The sequence below is a fragment of the Fukomys damarensis genome, unplaced genomic scaffold, assembly GCF_012274545.1.
Source record: "Fukomys damarensis isolate Sample0158 unplaced genomic scaffold, DMR_v1.0_HiC HiC_scaffold_17, whole genome shotgun sequence".
NCBI classification, from domain to species: Eukaryota; Metazoa; Chordata; class Mammalia; order Rodentia; family Bathyergidae; genus Fukomys; species Fukomys damarensis.
In genome coordinates, this window is record NW_022900929.1 from 71080295 (window position 1) to 71099477 (window position 19183).

Genomic DNA, 19183 nt, shown 5'->3' on the forward strand with positions numbered 1-19183 from the left:
ACTTCTTTCCTAAGGCAAAAACTATTCCTGTTATTCCTGTGTATCATTTGGCCCATATAGGCATTTGACATATTTTTATACTGATTCTCTTCTCTTTGTTTTCCCCTTCCCTTCCTTCCTTCCTTCCTACCTACCTTCCTTCCTCCTTCCTTTCTTTGCTATTTCCTTCCTTCCTTTTTCTCTCTTCTTCCTCGCTTTCCTTTCCTTTCATTCTTCTCTTTTGTTTTTTTTTCCACTGGCAAGGGGAAGTGTCCAGAATCAGCAGAGAAAGCAGTAAGTCAGAGGTTCTGAAAACAGAGACTATCATATAAGAAAATATGAATAATCCTGGAAAAAAGAAATACACACTTTTTGAGGAAGATGGATCAAAACTACTTAGTATGAAAAAATAATGGCGAATAAAATTTCATCTTAAACACGAACTCTGATAGATTGGCATTGGTTGCTCTGTGTCTCTACGACAATTCTGGGCTCACTGGACCGCCCTAGACTCAGTGTGGGTGGTAGCGCCATGACAGACAGTGTCAGCTGAGAGGAGCGACAAGTGCCGGACTACGTTTGAGCCACTGCGATGGGGCAGGACAGCAAGAAGGGAAGCAGAACACGAGGAGGAAGTGTCCCCTTCTTCCCAGCCTTGTTCTGCAGTGTCCATGTTGTGTGCAGCAGACCTGGGCACAACCTGACAAGACTAGGCAGACCTGGGCTTGGGGAAACAGGACTGGGCCTTCAGGAAGAAACATCCTCAGTTCTTGTTTTGTTTTTGTTTTTGTGGTACCAGGGATTGAACTCCCAACCTTTCGCTTCTGAGGCAGGTGGTGGCACCACTGAGCTAAATCCCAGGCCCCCATTTTCAGGTCTTTCTGGGACATTTCTTTCAGGAATGTTTGTCTTCTTCAGAGCAGGCACAGCTCTCTCTCCTGAAATCCTAGAGTAATACTATCATTTCATTATCATTTCATTACAGAAGAAAAACACTGAAGGGAAATAAAGCAATTACACTGTTAGACGTGTTTGACCCACAGCCTTAGTCTCTGAAATGGTGAATTATTCTATAATTGTCTAATTTTTTGCCATAGAATCAGATTAATAGATTGGAACTATGTATATAAACATAGATTTTTTAAAAAATAAGGCAGTCCACAAAGTATTTAGGACGACATCAATTTTTAAGTGGACAGGACTTTTAAAAAGACTTATAGCTAAGGAATAAGGTTTTTCTGTTGAGATAATGGAAATGAAAAAGCAGAATCACCCTGGAAACTTTCTAATTCATACTTAGTATGAAATCAGAATTACTTTTTTAAGGTAACTGAGGTTTCAGTAAATTACCTTTTTTTGAGAGACTATTTGAATAACTCTTACTTGCTTTTAAGAAAGAGTTGTTCTCTTTTGAAAATGTATTTGCATTGTCACTGCTCTTAACCTTTCTCTCCAAATTGTTTTATATAATATATCTAAGTAAAACTGTGCATATGCACAAAATCCGGAAAGGATTTGATAGAAGGCAATGAGTGGCACAGAGGATGATCTGCATTGTGAGAAAAACTCCAGAAGGCAGGGGTGGTGAACCTTGTCCATTTGGTGCCTTTGGCTCACAAGATAAGACTACAAAGAAAAAGCAGCACATTTCAGAATTTCTTTTTGTTTTGAGGTTTTTAAAAAAAGCTTTGTAAATGTAAAAAAGAAATTTACAGGTCAGATGAATGAGAAAAAGACAACAACCCAATGGAAAAATGAGCAGGTGACTTGGCAGATACCACATTCAAATGACCAGAAAACACAAAAGTGTGCTTAATACCCTTGGTTATCACAACACGGTGATGCCACTGAATACCCACCAGGACAGTTAGGATGAAAAGTAGTAGCAAGTGTTGGTGTCAATGAGGATGACTGCCCGTGGGGATGGATGAGAGCACCATCATCTACTAATACACCAACAAGTCCTGTTAGGGATACACCCAACAGGAAGGCTTACATTTGTACATAAGACAGGTACTGTAATATTCATAGCTATGTGACTCATAATAGCTCAAACCTGAAAACCATCCGAAGGCCCACTAATGATAATGGATAGATTGTGGAATATGCATCAGTAGAATACTATACAACAACGAAAAAGAATGACCTAAGACTGCATGCAACAACACGAATGAATTTGACACACACAACGCTGAACCGAAGAAGCCATGCATAAGAGTATTAGCTGTAAGATTATATTTCATGATATATATAATGAGCAAGCTGTCAGGAGTCAGAATACTGGGGGCCTTTGGGCAGGGGTGGGGGGCACTGACTGGATGGGACATGAACAGGGCTTCTGAGGGCTGATGATTCTGTTCCTTATTTTAGTGCTAATTTCACAGGTATCATCAGTTTGCAAAAATTCTTTCAATTGTACATTTATGATTTCTACACTAAAAATTTATGTAACATATCTTTTTTTGCAGCTGCAGTCTTAACCAATTTTAGAACTAATTTTAGGAAACTTGCAATCTGGCCGTTTCTCTTGCCTGATGGGAAGCTAGAACCTAACAAATGGTGCTGGTGGTGCTGGAGCTGGCTTGTGGGACTCGCCCAACTCCAAGGTCAGTGATCGCAGGCAGGCGGCCCAAAGTCAGCCATGGCAAATGCTACAAATCAGGGCTTTCCAAACCCCTCTGAATATCAGCCAGGATAACAACCACCAAACCAAAGCAACCCAAACAAAACAACCAGCATCTGTTTCTCCTCCGTGATAAAATGCTCTAATGATCACTTGACATGGAGGGAAATGGCATCTAAAATGATTATATTTTTTTACTTCCCTTGAAATTTAGCCCCAAACTAATTCCCCTGTGATGCCCTATTGCCCTGTGATAAAGAACTCGCATCCTAACTCAGTTCTCACCACCCCACCCCACCCCCGATGTAGAAGGCACAGCATAGTTATCCATTTTGTCTTCACTTCTTTTTCTCTCAATCATTTTAGGAAGTAAATAGTCAAAACCAAGGTCCAGGGATTTAGCTCAGTGGTTCCACCACCTGCTTCACAAGCACAAGGTCCCGAGTTTGATCCCTAGTACCAAAAAAAAAAAAAAAGTTGAAAACAGCTTTTATATTGCTTCTTGACTCCCCCTTCTTTTTTTGCAAGGAAATGATGACAGTGTGGTCTGTAGACTAAAGTTATAACAGATCAGCCAGCAGGCTGCTCCCCCTGAACGGGCAAAGCAGGGTTCCAAGCCGGTGCTCATCTAACTGTCACTCTGCCTGGCTGCTCCACCTGACTCTGATCCAGGGCTGCAGACCACGCCCCACCTGCACCCCACCCTGCACTTCTAAGGCCCAGGTACAATACAGGGAATAGAACAGGCTGCAGCTATCTTCTATCCTCCTTTAATCTCAAAAGCAGAAGCCCCAACTGGGAAACTTGAAAAAGGAGGAAATGTAAAGCATCCTTTCACAAAGACACAAGCAGCAGGCAGCTGATAGTTTTATCCAAGAGACTGCTATCAGGAATCAAGTCACAGAAACATCAATAATCTGGATTCCAATTAAATCTGGCACTAACTGGGGCCTTAGCTCTCATCTGACCCTGCATCCCTGCTTTATGCATTAGAAGCTGGGGGCCTGGGTGAGTTAAGGGAGTTGCTGGAGGGGAGAGACCCAAGAGGGCCTCAGACTTCTTGTCTCCTGAGGTCTTAACTTCACCTGGCCCCCTCAACTCCAGATTCCTTGATGAACCCCTGGCCCCAGTCCTCCTCCATGTTAATGTGCAAAAGTAGGATGTATCTTTCAATTCTTTTTGGGTAAATTTTCTTTTCATAGCTATTGTATTTTTTCCTGGGGTGGGGGAAAGAAAAGCCTATATTTAACTTGTTGATGTCCTGGAATCTAGGCAATGTGGATTTGCGATGTGTATTTACATTTGAAGTATACACCAAAGTGTTTTTATATTGAAAATGTCTCTCATACTTTGAAAATCTGGTTTGGTTTACACACAGTTTTCAGGAACATATACCCACTTGAAGTTGCATATTGGAAATTTTCCTTAACAGCTTGTGGCCTGTGCAACCCCCGCCCCACCTTTTTCTTTTCTGCTGTTCTTAAAGTCATGGACTAAGTTCTTTGCAAATATCTATCAATGAATGTGATTCAGAGGGCCTTAAAGAGACCCCGAGGCAACAGAAATGATAGTGGAGACAGCCAGCTGCCCTAATTCTCAAGACTTCTGGAACTGGGCAGTGGGCCCATCTATCTGAAGTTCTCATGGTTCTTGGCTAAATTCTGATTAAGACAATACTATCCCTATTTAGTATAAAACCCATCAAATGCAAAAAATCTTCATTTTTTTGCTGCCTGGTCAGAGAACATATACCCTAAAAGGGGATTTCAACAGATATTCAACAACTGTTGCATTAGATACCCGTTAGTAGATGGGCAGAGATGTTTAAGTATCTATTTCCTTTTTTGCATTGCTATACTCCCAATATCTACAAGAGTACCAGAGCACCAGTACAGTTGAAAGACCTTAGATTAGTAACGAACAGCTGTTATTTATTGGAGTCATATTAATGCCAAGGACTTTTCAAAGACTAATTAAGTCTGCCTTTCAGCTCTAGGCGATGGTTGCTCGTGTCACAGATGGCAAACGGAGGCACAGACCAATTAATTTACTAAAGACAATCAAGCAAATAAAGGTAAGGATTTCTGTCTCCAATGCCCAGTTCCTTCTCAGGATGTACTGGCCCAATGTTTTCCCAGCAATGATCCGCTCTCTCAAGATCAGAAGTGATTCTAAGGCACTGATACAATCCCTGCTAACGATTTTGCCTCACACTTCACCTTCTGCGTGCTCTGTGAAAGGTAGTGGGTGTCTCACTGCTTGTCTTCCCCTCATACCCAGGGGAGGGAGTGTCTGTTTCTGAGTTTTGGCTTTAAGGGGTATCTGTGTGGGAAGCCAGACATAGGTGCTGGAGCCTTTGCTCTATGCTTTGTGTAGCCTCTTACTGCTCAGTACACAACCACAATGAAAACCTGGATTTCTTACAAAATGATTCCTCTTATATCCATTCTCTCATTGGGCCCTCCTTTCCATAGGTCTAGGCACAAATTACCAGCATCATTTAACAGGTAACAATAGCTCACATGAATCCGAACTTATTCTGGCCAGGATCCTTCCCAAGGGCCTTTTGTTTTCCATACCTTCCATTACCAACAACAATCCTTGGAGGTTAGGTGCAGTCATTTTCTCCACTGCACAGAAGAGAGTATTGAAGCATGTGTTGTGTCCATTTTATGTATCTGTGATAACTTACTCCAGTTTATGGACAGCTAGCCACCGAGCCTCCCCACAAGCGACAAGGCCCATACACTTAACCCATCCATCCTGCTTCCTGCATTGCAGTAGACTCAGAAGCAAACCCAGCCTTCCTGGCCCTATACTAGTAAAGCTGCCTGATATCTCATAAGCAGTTCCCACTACAGTTTATCAGGAAAAGGTCTCCAGAGCCAGACTCTTTTCCTTTGGCCCCACTCTGACCTTAGCATTTGGCATTAAAAAAAAAAGAAAAAAAAAAAAGCTTAGGCAGAAGCTAGATTTTACATTTCTGCCACGCTCATTCAATTTCCTGTTTCTCCATTTTCTTGCCTGTTAACCTGAATTCCTGCTATGTAGCTCACCTTCTCCTGGCTTATATAGATTGTCATAATGCTCATTGACATTTGTGCTTGGCCAATAAGGCATTGATTTTGCTGCTGCACAGTGGCATGAACAACCAATTGAATTCAGGAGTTGGGAAGACAAAGTTTCATATTTCCTGCAGGTGATATGATGGCTATAGGATGTTTTAGATTTGAGGTGAGGTTTGCGCTACCAAATTAAGTCCTGCCCCTCAGACTCAACACATATGACATATACAAAGCTCTCCTAATTCAATTCTAATGAGTGATCCTGCTAAATAAAAGTTCATGGTGGAAAAGACACTGATGCAAAATTACATCTTACAGCATAGTTCACACAGCAAATCTGTTACAGCACAAGCTGTTCCATGACCTTGGTTTCAACATGTTGCAAGAACAAGTTTTCAGAGGCACTTGGGAATGAAAATACACCACTAGCTAGGTAACCATTATCCATTCCTCTTTCTGAGCATATAAAAGAGCATTGCTTATGTAATCAAAGTGGAACTCTCCTTCATCACATGCATTTCTCCACCGAACAGCCAAATAAACACAGAGCTCAGCACCTGCTAAATAGCAGGGTCTTTTCACCAGCATCCTGCACCTGAGTCAGTAATACTAAGAGCATCACACTGCACAGATGGAGGAACCTTCTAAGTAGTTCCAATGGAGACAGAGTCCAAAGCAGAGATCAGCTAAACTCCTTAACATACTGGGAAGATGAAAGAACAGCAGGACAGGACAGAATGTGGAGAATACAGTGCACCACTGAAAAATACGATGCAGTCTCTGAAGAAAACAATGAGATATTAATAAAGACTAAAGGGAGTAAATTTTTAAATCCATTATGTATTCAGATATAATAATTAAAGAATTTCTCAAAAACATTCTGTGATTCACAAGAGCTAAGATGTGGAAATAACAGAAGCGTCCATTGGTGGGTGAACAGGTAAGGAAAATGTGATCTGAACACACATACACACACACACACACACACATACACACACATGAATATTATTCAGCCTTGAAAAAGGAAAATTGTTTGCCACAATACGGATGGGTCTGTAGGACATTATGCTAAATGGGACAAGACAGATACAGAAAAAAAAATATTGTATCGATCTCATTTGTATGTGGTATAGTCAAATAAACAGAGATAGAGAATAATACAGTGATTACCATGCTACCATGGAAGATTGTACAGTTATAGGTCAAATGATACAGAGTATCAGATATATAGAATGAACAAGTCCAGAGATCTAAAGTACAACATGGAGGTTAATAAAATTGTATTATATTAAGAGTTTCTATTTAATAAACAGATTTTAGCTGCTTCATCACCATAAACTTACCTATAGGTTCACTATAGTAGCCATTTTCACTATTTAAATGTAACCCTTAACATGGCATTATAAACCTCACATACACACAATACAACCTGAAAAATTAAAATACCCTAAATTAATTATTTGACACCTATTTCACAAGAAACTTCTGCACATATAGTTTTAGAAAAGTGAATGATTGACAACCACCCAAAAGCCATGACAACATGCAAATTAAATAATTTAAATAATAGATTGATGACTTCATTCTTATAAATGTAAATAGAAGATGTAAATGAAGTGAAACTACAACATAATTGAATTCTTTGGCTCCACTCAGCAGAAAATAATGGTCAGTCTTTGATCAGCCTGCAAATTAGCTAATAATCCACCTACTAATTAATTCCTTTCTATTTTCTATAGATTAAATTTATAAATTCTTTATCTCCAGCTGTCAGTGTAAGCATAAATATTCAGATTCCATTCAGATCTACCCTATTTCATTAAAGAGGTGGCTGTATGTTAATGAATTATGTGTTGCATTTAGTTAAGTCATTTTATGGCACCTTTCAAAAGAATTGCATGAGTACATTTTTATACACCAAGATGTATACATTGTAATCTCATTTTAACATCATAGGTTATTGGCCAAGTGCATTACAGTAAGCTCTTGCTAGGAGTGGTGCCAGCCCTAAAGCTGCTACATAAGAGGTTTGATTTGAGGAGCTGTCAACACTAAGACCTTTAGTGGGAATTAAGCCAAGGCTGGGAAAGCCAAAGTTGGGCTGAGGGGAAAGTGCGCACAAGGCAAATGGGATGGGTAGAGAGACTCCTCTGAAGTTCTTGGTCAAAAGGGAGGAGCTGGCTGAGAAAAATGGACACACATTGCTGAGAGCAAGCCATAGAGATGACCAAGAAGGAAGGAGCACTGGGCTAGGGGTGCAGCTCAGTGGTAGAGCACATGCGCAAGAGAGGCTCTGGATTAAATCCAACGTGCCAGAAAAAGGAGAGTGCGGGGCAGGTAGGAGAGGGACAGGAAGGGGGAGAAGGAAGGAAGGGAGCAATTCAAATGATTCCTTGAATTTGTTTTGAATTCTTTATATGCCATTGAAGTGTTTTTGTTTTAATAAGATGCACTGTGTGACTTTGGTAATTTAGTAAAGTGTTCCGTTATTTTCAGACTTGGGAGAAATGATTTCTAAGCTCCTGTGTCCCAGTTCTATCAATCTGTAACTCACATATGCTTGGGAAATCTCACCATTTTGACATCTTACAGTGACTTTTATGAATACTGTACGTAACCCTTAAGTAACAGAAGCCACAGCACCTCTGGAATGTTATGGTAGGTTACTGATGTGAACTCCATTACCAAAGTCAGAGCAAGTGAAACTTGGTAGAGGCAGAATAACAACTCCAACATCTAGCATTTAAGTAATAAAACTTGTCTCCTCTTGCTGCTTTTGTGTTTTTCCATGTCTCCTATTTGTCCTATTTTTAGGAGGGTTGGTTAGACAGGGAATTTGCTGTAGGTCTTGATAGGCCAGTATTAACAAGCAGCCACTGACTGTCAGGATGAGAGTGAACAAAGCTACTTGTAGGATTTCCTTTGTCCAGTTAACGATAGTTACAGTGGTGAAAGCACAGCATCTGGAATCTTTTTAGGGAAAAACTTGGCTTTGGCACTTTATTAGCTGTGCTTTTGGGCCTTTTGTTTTCTTAGTTTCCTCATCTGAAACATGAGGACAGTAATGGCACCTGCCTCATAGAGTTGTGGGAAATTCATCCATTAATGCACAGAAAGGCCTTGGATCAGTATCTAGAACCTTGGGTACTGAGAGCATAATAAGTGGTCAAATTATGAAAGAAAGTTATTCTAAGATTCCTTCTAAGTCTTGCTTCTTTCTTTGATAGTCTAGAACTTGATGGTTTTCTCTATTAAGTTAATCTGTTTAGTTTTCTGGTGCCAATGTTCTGGAAATACCGTATGTGTGGATTTTAAGTATTTAATTTAAGATCCTTACTTTCGAAGTGCTTTGCATCAGCCCTTTTCACTAACCCCACCATTGTATTAAGATGTTTGCATTCTTTGGTTCCTGTTCAAAAGCAAAAGGAGGAAATCAATGAGTTACATTTGGACAGGGATGATGAATTTAGTTCTCTTCCTGCTGAGTGTGGAGTAGCTGTGGTACCTCCAAGGAGAGAAATCAGTGAGCTAATTTTGCTTTGGTGTTCAACGCAAAATTGACAAGTAGCTAAATATGAGCTCCATTACAAAAAAAGTGAAACTATAACAATTTGAAAAACATGTAAACAAAAATAGTATTTTCCGTAGTATAATAGGTAAGAATGTGGACTTGAGAGTTAAACAGGCCTGGGTCGAAGCTCTGTCTTTGTCAAGTCATGTGACTAGGCAATCACTAAACCTTTCTGAGAAAACAGTAGCAATCTCACATGCAGGGTTAGAATCAGACAGTGAGTGCAATGAAAGAATTGAGAGTGTCCCTCATACTGGCAGCATTCATTTTTCCCTACAGCGTGATAGGTTTTTTTTTAATCATGTTAAATATTTATGTGCTAACTTGCCAATACTGATACATTTAACAATCTAGTTTTTAGCTTACTAAAAGCTAAAAAAAATTCTACACTCTTAAAGTACATAGTTAATCAGAACAATAAAAAAATTTGTGTCTCAGGTGAGAAGAACATGTGACCTTTTTGAACTGCAGGTTGTCACAACTGGTGCCCTTCCCAACTGATCTTCGTGAAGCCAACCTGGAAAAGCAGTGCTCACACAAGTTTCAATATTTCGTACTTCTTGGTCCTTGAAGTCAAAAGTGGAGAAAATTTTAATATTATTGTTTTATTTGCACTAAGGGTGGCCAGGTAACACAAAGTAGCATGTAAACATCATGCTTCTTCGTACCATGTTGATCATGTGCTAAAAGTTATCATATTTCCTTGCTAAGTCTTGGCTGGATGATGGATGTTCATTCAATCAGGCCAATAACTGCTTGTTAAAAGCACCATGGATTTGTCTATGCCACGTAAGGTTTATTAGACTGGACGGAAGTACTATTTTACATTTGATTTTATGTGACTAATGCTCTTGGAATAACATTTTGTAGGTGTGAGAGGGAGGACGGCAGAACATAAGCAGCAATATTTCATCGGTCTCATGGATCTCTGTCTTAGCGATGACAGAAATACCACTAGTATTACTATGAAATGAGGTACACGTATCTGTAATGAAATCGGGTGTTTGCTATTTGCTGTAATGGAAAGAAATTGAAGTACAGATAATCTAAAAAGGCAGATTATATTATAGAGTCACTTCTGTTTGGCACTGGGTGAGCTGGGCTGACAGTTGAGCCTGTGTATATTTGACTTTCAGGATTTTGCTCCCCACACCATCACAACGCCTGGTAGGAAGACAGGCTATGCCAGGTGGAAACTGTTTAATCCCCCACATTCACATCTGCTCCTCTCTGCAAGCTGCTTTGCTCAGAGAATGGAGCGTGTCTCGGGCTGACACACACAGCAAGTCAGAGTGCAGTCATCATCTCTCAGGCTTCTCCTGGAGCACGCCTGTTTGGTGTCAAGTAGCTGCTTCTTCAAACACAGGCTATAAGCAAAGTACGAGTAAAGAGAGATGAACAAAGGTATTAATAAAGCCGAATTTCTGCTGTCAGACTGGAAAGTCACCTTCACATGAATAAATCAGCAAGAGATGAGAATTAACCATCTATGTGTACAGCTACTGGCGGAAGATAGCTACTCCCATACCAAAGAACAACCTTTAGCATTCCATTTCCAAATCCAATTCTTTGGAGCTGTTTGGAAGGAACAATTTCTTCTTTGATCAGAGCCGCTAGTAAAAAACATGCAGTTCTGTTTCTATGTCAGTGTCTCCATCAATTTCATGCTGTTGCAGTGGGATACCACAGACAGAGTCATGTACAATAAACAGAAATGTAGTATTTGGCTCAGTTCTGCAGGCTGGGAAGTCTAAGACCAAGGGCTACACCCGGTGAAGCCTTTCTGTTAAATCGTAATGTGGCAGAAGGCATCACATGGGCAAGATTTGGTGAGAGAAGGAGGCAAAATCCATTCTCTTTCCAGGAATTCATTCTTTAGTATAACTAGCCCACTCCCATGATAATAGAATTAATGTACCTGTGAAGGGACAGACCTCAGGACCTCATCTCCTCTTAAGGATTCCACTCCTCAATTCTATTGCACTGAAGATTAAGTTTCTAACATATAAACTTTGGGGAATGTATTTAAACCATGGCAGCATGGCATATGGAAAACAATTTTACCTGGTAGAGTTTAAATCCATTCTGAAACAGTAGCCTTTTCCAGTTCACAAATTTCACATTTATGGTGAAAAGCAGGTCAGATATTTATTCTTGAACTGGAATATACAAGTTTTCTTTAAGCCACATAGACAAAGAGTCCAGGAAAAAATTGACAGCTAACAAAGAGCAGGTCTAAACACATTTTTGTTTGCAAAAGTGAACTTACAGCCAGGCACAGTGGCACATACTTATAACTGTAACTACTAGGGAGGCCGATACAGAAGGGTTACAAGTTTGAGATCAACCTGGACAACTTACTTCTGGGGATGTATCTCAGTGTGAGAGTTCCCCTGAGTTTGATCTCCTGTTATTACTTATATCTAGATGTCACCCCAAAGCCTCATGTGGTCATAGGTGGGACTTTTCAGAGGTGGCGGGATCTTGAGTCTCATGCTGGGATTAAAATATGTGCTGCTGTGATATGATTCCTTTAATTGTTTTGGAAAGACACCCAGCAGAGGGATGGCTGGGTCAAATGGAACCTCTAGTCCCAGCTCTTTGAGGTGTCTCCATATTGATTTCCATAGTGGTTGTACCAGTCTGCACTCCCACCAACAATGGAGAAGGGTTCCTTTCTCCACACAACCCTGCCAACATTTGTTATTGGTTGATTTCTTAATAGCAGCCATTCTTTGCCGGGTGAGGTGGAATCTCAGTGTTGTTTTCATCTGCATCTCTGGAATGACCAGTGATGTGGAATATTTTTTCATATATTTACTTGCTGTTTTTACTTCTTTGTCTGAGAAATGTCTGTTCATTTCAGATGCCCATTTTGAATCGGGTCTTTATATTTGGAGGGGTTGATTGTTTTGAGTTCTTTATATATTCTAGATAACAATCATATCACAGAGATATACGCACACCTATGTTTATAGCGGCACAGTTTGTAATACCTAAAACTTGGAAACAGCCCATTTGCCCATCAGTTGGAAACTGAATAAAGAAGATGTGGTTTTTCTATAAAATGGAATATTACTCAGCCATAAAGAATGAGAAATTAGATTCATTCATAGGAAAATGGATACATATTGAGGATATACTCCTAAGCGAAATAAATAAGCCACACATGTATAAATACCAAATAGTTTCTCTGGCATGAATAAGCTGTAATAGTACATAAGATCATAATGATATAATGGACAATGTGAAATAGGAAGAAAGGGATGTAGGGATGGTGGGAAAGGTAGGGGAAAGCTAATAAGGGCAAAGAAAAAATATGAGAAAATGAAAAAATGGAAATGAAGTGTTTGTAAAGAGGGAGGAAGGAGGGGACAAGGGGACAAGGGGAAAAAATGAGAACCAAGACCTGTCGTGTAAAGGCACAAAATCCCAATGATGAATGTAACTGTACTGTATACCTAAAATGTACCAATAAACTCAATGAGGAAAAAAAATGTGTGTTGCTGGGATCAAGGATGTGTGATTACTAAATTAGTCCACTGATTGTTTTGGCATAGTTTTGGTAGTGGGTAATGGGAAGGCCCTCCCTGGGTGTGCCTGCTACCCATCCAAAGGGCATGTAGCCCAGATAGAATATAAGGGACAGAAACAGGGCTACTGTGGTGGCTTGCTGCTCTTCACTACTTTGCTGCTTTGTTGTCTTCTGCCCACCATGAACTGTTTCTCCTCTACAATGCTCCTCCGCCATGCCACCCTGCCTTGGAAGCCAGCCAGCTATGAGCTGAAACATCTATAAACTGTGAGCTAAATTAGTCTTTCCTCTTTTAACTTTGGGCATCAGGTATTTTGTCTTAGCAATGAGAAAAGTAATTAAGACAGCTCCAGTAAAGGGAGACATGGTAGAAGAACTTACACATATATTAAATATACAGAAATAAAGACATTTAAAATGCTTATATACCACTTTTATTTTAAAATCTACTTATTCATTTGTTATTTTAAGACTCACTGTTTTACTGGAAGCAAACAATGATTTCACGACTGAGCCGATAGAGCCTTACTGCCCATTTGCCCCTTAGGTACGGGATGGAGGCAGTCCCTTCACAAGCTAATCTTGCCTGCTCATTACTTCAGATAATCTGATTTATAGAATACTCAATATATTTGTTTCTTCTTTTCCCTTGCCCTGAATTTTCCTCTTTATGTTTGTTTTGTCTCTAGGAACCTTAGCAGAAAAATGACTTTTAATTTCTCAGCAGTTTTCATATATGAGAACTAAAAGAAACCAGCTATTTGTTATGTTGCTATAATTTATAACACCATAAAATTGTGCTTTGAAGATCACATATTTCCTGGGCTTATCAGAAGGTATGACAGGATAGCAGTTAAATACATGAACTCCAGAGTCAGAAATCCTGGATTCAAACTCTGATGCTACCACTTACTTACAATCTGTGTGATTTATAACCTTTCTGTGCCTTGATTTTCATATAGGAAGATGTGTGAATTATAAACATCAAATGTGAAAATGGCTTAGAAGAGTTCCTGGCACATAGTAGACATTGTGTATATTTTAACAAAAGTAATAAGTTCTTACATTTAAGAATTACTCTCAGGCTAATATAAGAAACTCAAAATACTTGGGTTAGATCACTAAAAATTAATCTTCCTCTGATTCTTTTCTTCATTAAACCAATCTTCATCTAGCATCTACTCAGTACAGAAATGAGGAAGGGGTCAAAAATATATGAAAAACAGTCAATGACATTGGACTTAAGAAATGCTGGATTAAAACAAAATGAATTCTGGAGGATTTACACATCTCTTCACAGGTTTCTTTCTTTTGAAAACAAATAAAATTGATTATTGGCAGAGTTTGATTTTAAAATATCCCTGCTCCCTTTAAGTTCCATCACCACAATTCACAATGGATTTTTTACAAAGAAAGAAAGAAGGAAGGAAGGAAGGATTCCCCTTAGGTCTCTCTGTAGGTAAATCCAAAATTAAAAAAAAAAAAAGTTGTGAAGAAATTATCCGGTAGACAAATAAAGGCTACTAGTAATGAATAAATAGGTAGCATTAAATATTATACAATTTCTGCTTCCTTGAACCAAAACTGGCTCTTTGCTTGTATTTATGACATCCAAATACTGCCTTCTGACTATAGTACTTTAGAGACAAATCTCTGGAATGAATAAGAATTAGAATCTTTAAATACAAATGGTGTTAAATCATGTGCTTTTCTAAGTCTATATTTGGCTGAGTCTCAGACAACCAACACAAATTAGCTAAAGCAAAATAAAGAAAAAGAGAAAAGAAAAGACTGGATGATGCTGACATGACTGAGAAATTACATGCTGTTATAATCCACTGAGATTAACAGATTGTTACTGTAGCAAAACTTTGTCTAAACTGACTGATACAGAGTGAACTTAGTTTCTAGCTTTCCTGTTGTGTTCTCCTTATGTATGAATTTTGTTTCACTTTCCATGATATCCTCTCAGACTACCTAAGTGACTTTCTGTTTCTTATAATGAACCCCTTTAATAAAAGTGACAAAAATGATACTATTTTAAACTATTTTCTTCTTACACATTTATCATGTAATAAATTCTACCCTTCTCTATGCCCAAGTTAAGATACAGGTTGAGCATATCTAATCTGAAAATCTGAAATCTGAAATGCCCCAAAATTCAGAACTCTTTCAATGGGGATATGACACTATATCAGGAAAATTCCATACCTAATTTCACATGACAGATCACAGCCACACTGAAATTACTGTATAAGACTACCTTCAGGCTATATGAATAAGGTACATGAAAATAAATGAATTTTGTGTTTACACTTTGATCCTATCACCAAAATACCTTATTATTTATATGCAAATATTTTAGAATCTCCCCAAATCTGAAACTCTTTGTTCTTAAGCATTTCAGATAATGGATGTTTAATCTGTATATGATCTCTATATGTATATACACATTGAAAATTCCATTAACTTGTTTAGTGAAGGTCATGAAACAATTACACTGATGATAGGGTGGTTTTTGTACAATATTCGTATTACACAATAACAGGTGGCTGCAATAATTTTTGCTCACTTTATGCAAATTGTGATTTGACCTGAAATTCTAATTAATAGCATCTTTTCATGGCATAGCCAAAGAAAACAATTTCAACTACTTCAATGTGATATTTCTGTGGACAGTCTGACAAAAAATAGAGCCACTGGTCACTTTGTCTTTGTTATGAAAAAATAAAATACTGTTGCTTTAAATATTTCTATAGCATTCACATTCCTTGAGCTTACTTCAAGCATTCCCTGTGGACCCATGAGGATATATATATGGCTTGCTCTTTTAGGCCACCTTCCAGAGCAACTCTGGACCACACCTTGTGCCCTGACAGGAGCAATTAGGGGATGAGATTTTTTGCAGTCTTTGTTGAACAGTGAGACCTAAGACTTCTGTCTCACACAAACTGTTCCTGGTTGTACCAAAGTGAAATTGGCAAATTGAAAACACTTAAACTATTTTTTCCAAAATATTTTTAGTTTTAACTCCTTTACATCCTTTGGGGGTGAGGAACACAGGGAGGTACAGGACTCACTGAAAGTCTTCAGGGTATAAGTAGCAGTGTCAGTTCTGGAAAGTGGGACTCTTGCCATCCAGCCCTTTCGTTGTGTTTTAGCACAAAAGAAAACAATTATCTTCTCTGTCATATTCTCCTTAAGACCTGTAAAAATGTTCCCAATGCACACAGAATGTTCTGATTGCACTAGAACTAAAAGAAAAAAAAAACCCATGAATATAAGGGACTTATTTCATTAACTATAGGAACATATATATTATAATGTATTATATATATAAATATATATGTATACTGAATATCATTTTGGTGACATTATATGCTTTAATTTTTGTTTTGGTACCAGGGATCAAACTCAGAACACTGTATGTTTTGCTACACAAATATTTAAGATGTTGCTATACAATTAGGATATGTTTTTCCAGAATTCTTTGGGAATGGAAGCATAACAATTTAAAACCTTTTTTAAAAAGAAGGTAAAAGAAAAAAACATTTGAGATAAATTTAGAATGAATAGTAAGATGTTAGGATCGAAAAGAAAATCTTTTCTCAACTACAAAAGAATGATTATAAATCTTTACTGATTCAGTGATTGATAAACATGCCAGGAATTCAAGCACAAGCATGTCAAGATTTGGAAATGTGAACTGCTTAAAATTATGAAGGAATAATAGCAGTTCCAATTGCCTATTTTTAAATGTCTACAAAATAATGTTTTATGTTATCATTTTTATATCAGTCCGGCTAGATAAAGGGATATAAAAAGTGCTGATAATAAATAAAACCTATTACCAGATATTTGACTTAAAAGGCTACTTCATATACTATTATTTTTCATGAATACTGAAGGTCATAAACATCTGAAAAATTTTCAACTGACAACTAATACATTTTAACCACTTCTTTTAAAAGTTACTTAAAAATAAACTTCAGCCATTTTGTTTCAAATGGATAAGACACTTATGCTTGAGGGAAATACTTTATTCATAGCATTTTCTTTATCAGGAGAAGTGGCTGGGAGGGTAGACTATCAATGAAAACTTTTAGGTCTCAAAATAACCTATGTTGATAACTAACTGCTCAACTTTGGGAGAACTAAGCCTAATTCTTTGCTCTCTTATGTTTTGAAAGGCTTAGAAATCCTGGCTCATGAGCTATTGTAGAGATAGAGGTATAATTAACTAAATCACAGGCTATCCGGAGACATTATGTGTTAATACATTAACTATCTCACTAGGGAAATAACGTTGGGGAGTAACATTTGTTTTTCATCTAACAGATAACATCTGAACATTAAAAATCTGTTGCCACTTTTAGTTATTCTAGGCAGTTTAATTATCTTGACATTAACTGGACAAAAATGATACCTAATTACTGTTTTGGAAAAACTGCAGAAGATCAGAGAACAAATGGTCTTCTAGTCATCTTAACCCATGTCTCAAATTTTAACATTATTCATTGCTTATATCCAACACTCCAGCGAGTCGGCACCAGAGTGTCTACTCACAACTTCCATTATCAATTAAAGCAAATGATTTCACATTTAAACTGTGCACTGGGTTTGACAGAGATTTAAAGATTCCTTTTGCTATTAAGGGATAAAGTATAGGCTCTTCTCAGAAAAGTCATGCTGAGGTTTGACCATCTTTATTAGCCTGTACCTGTAAGTTGTTTGGCTAGACAGGGTGCTTGATTTCTCAGATATATTGTAGGGCAATTCAGCATGGACTGTACTTAGTTCTAGAGTAAAACACAGTATGAAGAAAAACATGGCTGTGGACTGAAGTTTCAAAATTAAATGTCATCTTAGAAAATATAAACTGAAATGTTTTAAAAACAGAAGTGTGTGCCCAGTGGTGTTCAGATTTGTGCCAAATTAAATCTTGATCAGGGCTCACGTGGTTTTAACAGGTTGTATGTGAGAATACAAAACACTGTAAACATGGATCACATTCGGTTGGAACAGAGTTAAGAATACCCCCAGTGATCGTTGAAAATGGTGACATTTGCTCTTTAATTGCTGTGAATAAATCATCACTGTTCTAGCCTAAACGCAGAGTTGGCATTTCTCAAAGGCCAGCCTTTCCAGGCTTCAAGGAGTGCTGGGAAATTGAGGATGGGGCCCTGCTGGGGCCTTGAACCATCTTTCTTGCCCTGCCTCATCCTTGGATGCAACCCATGTATGGAAAGAAAAATTCCCTCCAGGAATCCTGAGCTCGTGCCCCAGGCACCTCCACCTAGGTGGATTAGTTAAAAAGCAAAAGTCAAATTTAAGCATATCTTTGCAAAGTGGTTCCCTTCTTTCTGAGCAACGTGAGCATAATATCCTAACAACCTCTTTCTGCCTGCAGCTTATTTTCCTATGTGTATGGAGGAGAAGGGTAATGGATAAATACAGAAATAATACAATTAACACATAACATACGGCATGGAAGCATGCCAAGGAGTGATAAGTGCTACTAGAAGAAAACAAAACAAAACACACACACACACACACACACACACACACACGAACTGGAGGGAACTGGGGTTGTCTGAGGAGAGTGGCAACCATTATGATTAGGACAGTCTCATGCTAAACATGTCTTCAGAGCAGAAATTGGAAGGCCAGTGAGTGAACCTTTGGGATCTTGAACTGGGAAAGAATTTCAGGCTGAGGGAATCCAAAAGGCAAAGTACCTAGGGTGGGAGGATGCCTGGTGTTGACTGAACAACAGCAACACACACCGCACGGGGGGAGCAGAGGGACTGTGTGGAAGCTGTGAGGTCCAGGAGACCGAAGGAATGGGTCATGTAAGTTCCGAGAGGCCGATCTCAGAGACACGAGCCACCGGGAATTTTGGGTAGAGAAGTGGACCGGCCTCGCTGGTTAAAGGCACGCTACTTGACTAGCTACGGTGGAGGAACCATCAAAAGAGACCGGGAAGATAATCTAAGAACAGGTGTCCCAAAGTTTGCGGTTTCCCTGGGAGATGCTCCTGCTTGTCTACTAGTGGACGACTGCACAGAAAACTGATTCTTGTCACTCTGGCCTCAGGTCCTGCTCTGGGAGGGTCAAGCCCGAGCCTGCTCCGCGTTGCCATGGCGACCGAGGGATTTTCCCCCCCACACACACACACAACCCTCCTTCTTCTTTGGCACTAGGCGCCTGGACCCGAATTCCCTCCCGCCTGAGCGTCAGATCTGACCCACGCGGGCTCATCAGCATTCCTCCCGCGTTGTCTCCACCGCCCCCGCGGCGCCTCTTGCGTCTGCCCATCCAGCGGAGACAGACCCACCCGCCCCCTCCCCGGGGCTCTCGGCCGGCCCTGCTCTGAAGCTTGCTTGGCGGCCTTTGGCATCGGCGGGGGC

At 39.2% G+C, this 19183-nt stretch overlaps 1 protein-coding gene across 14 annotated transcripts in view; it reads right to left on the reverse strand.

Moving 5' to 3' along the window:
• Positions 1-19183, reverse strand: part of Trim9 (tripartite motif containing 9) — a 105369-nt gene that overhangs the window by 84762 nt on the left and 1424 nt on the right. The window lies entirely within an intron of this gene.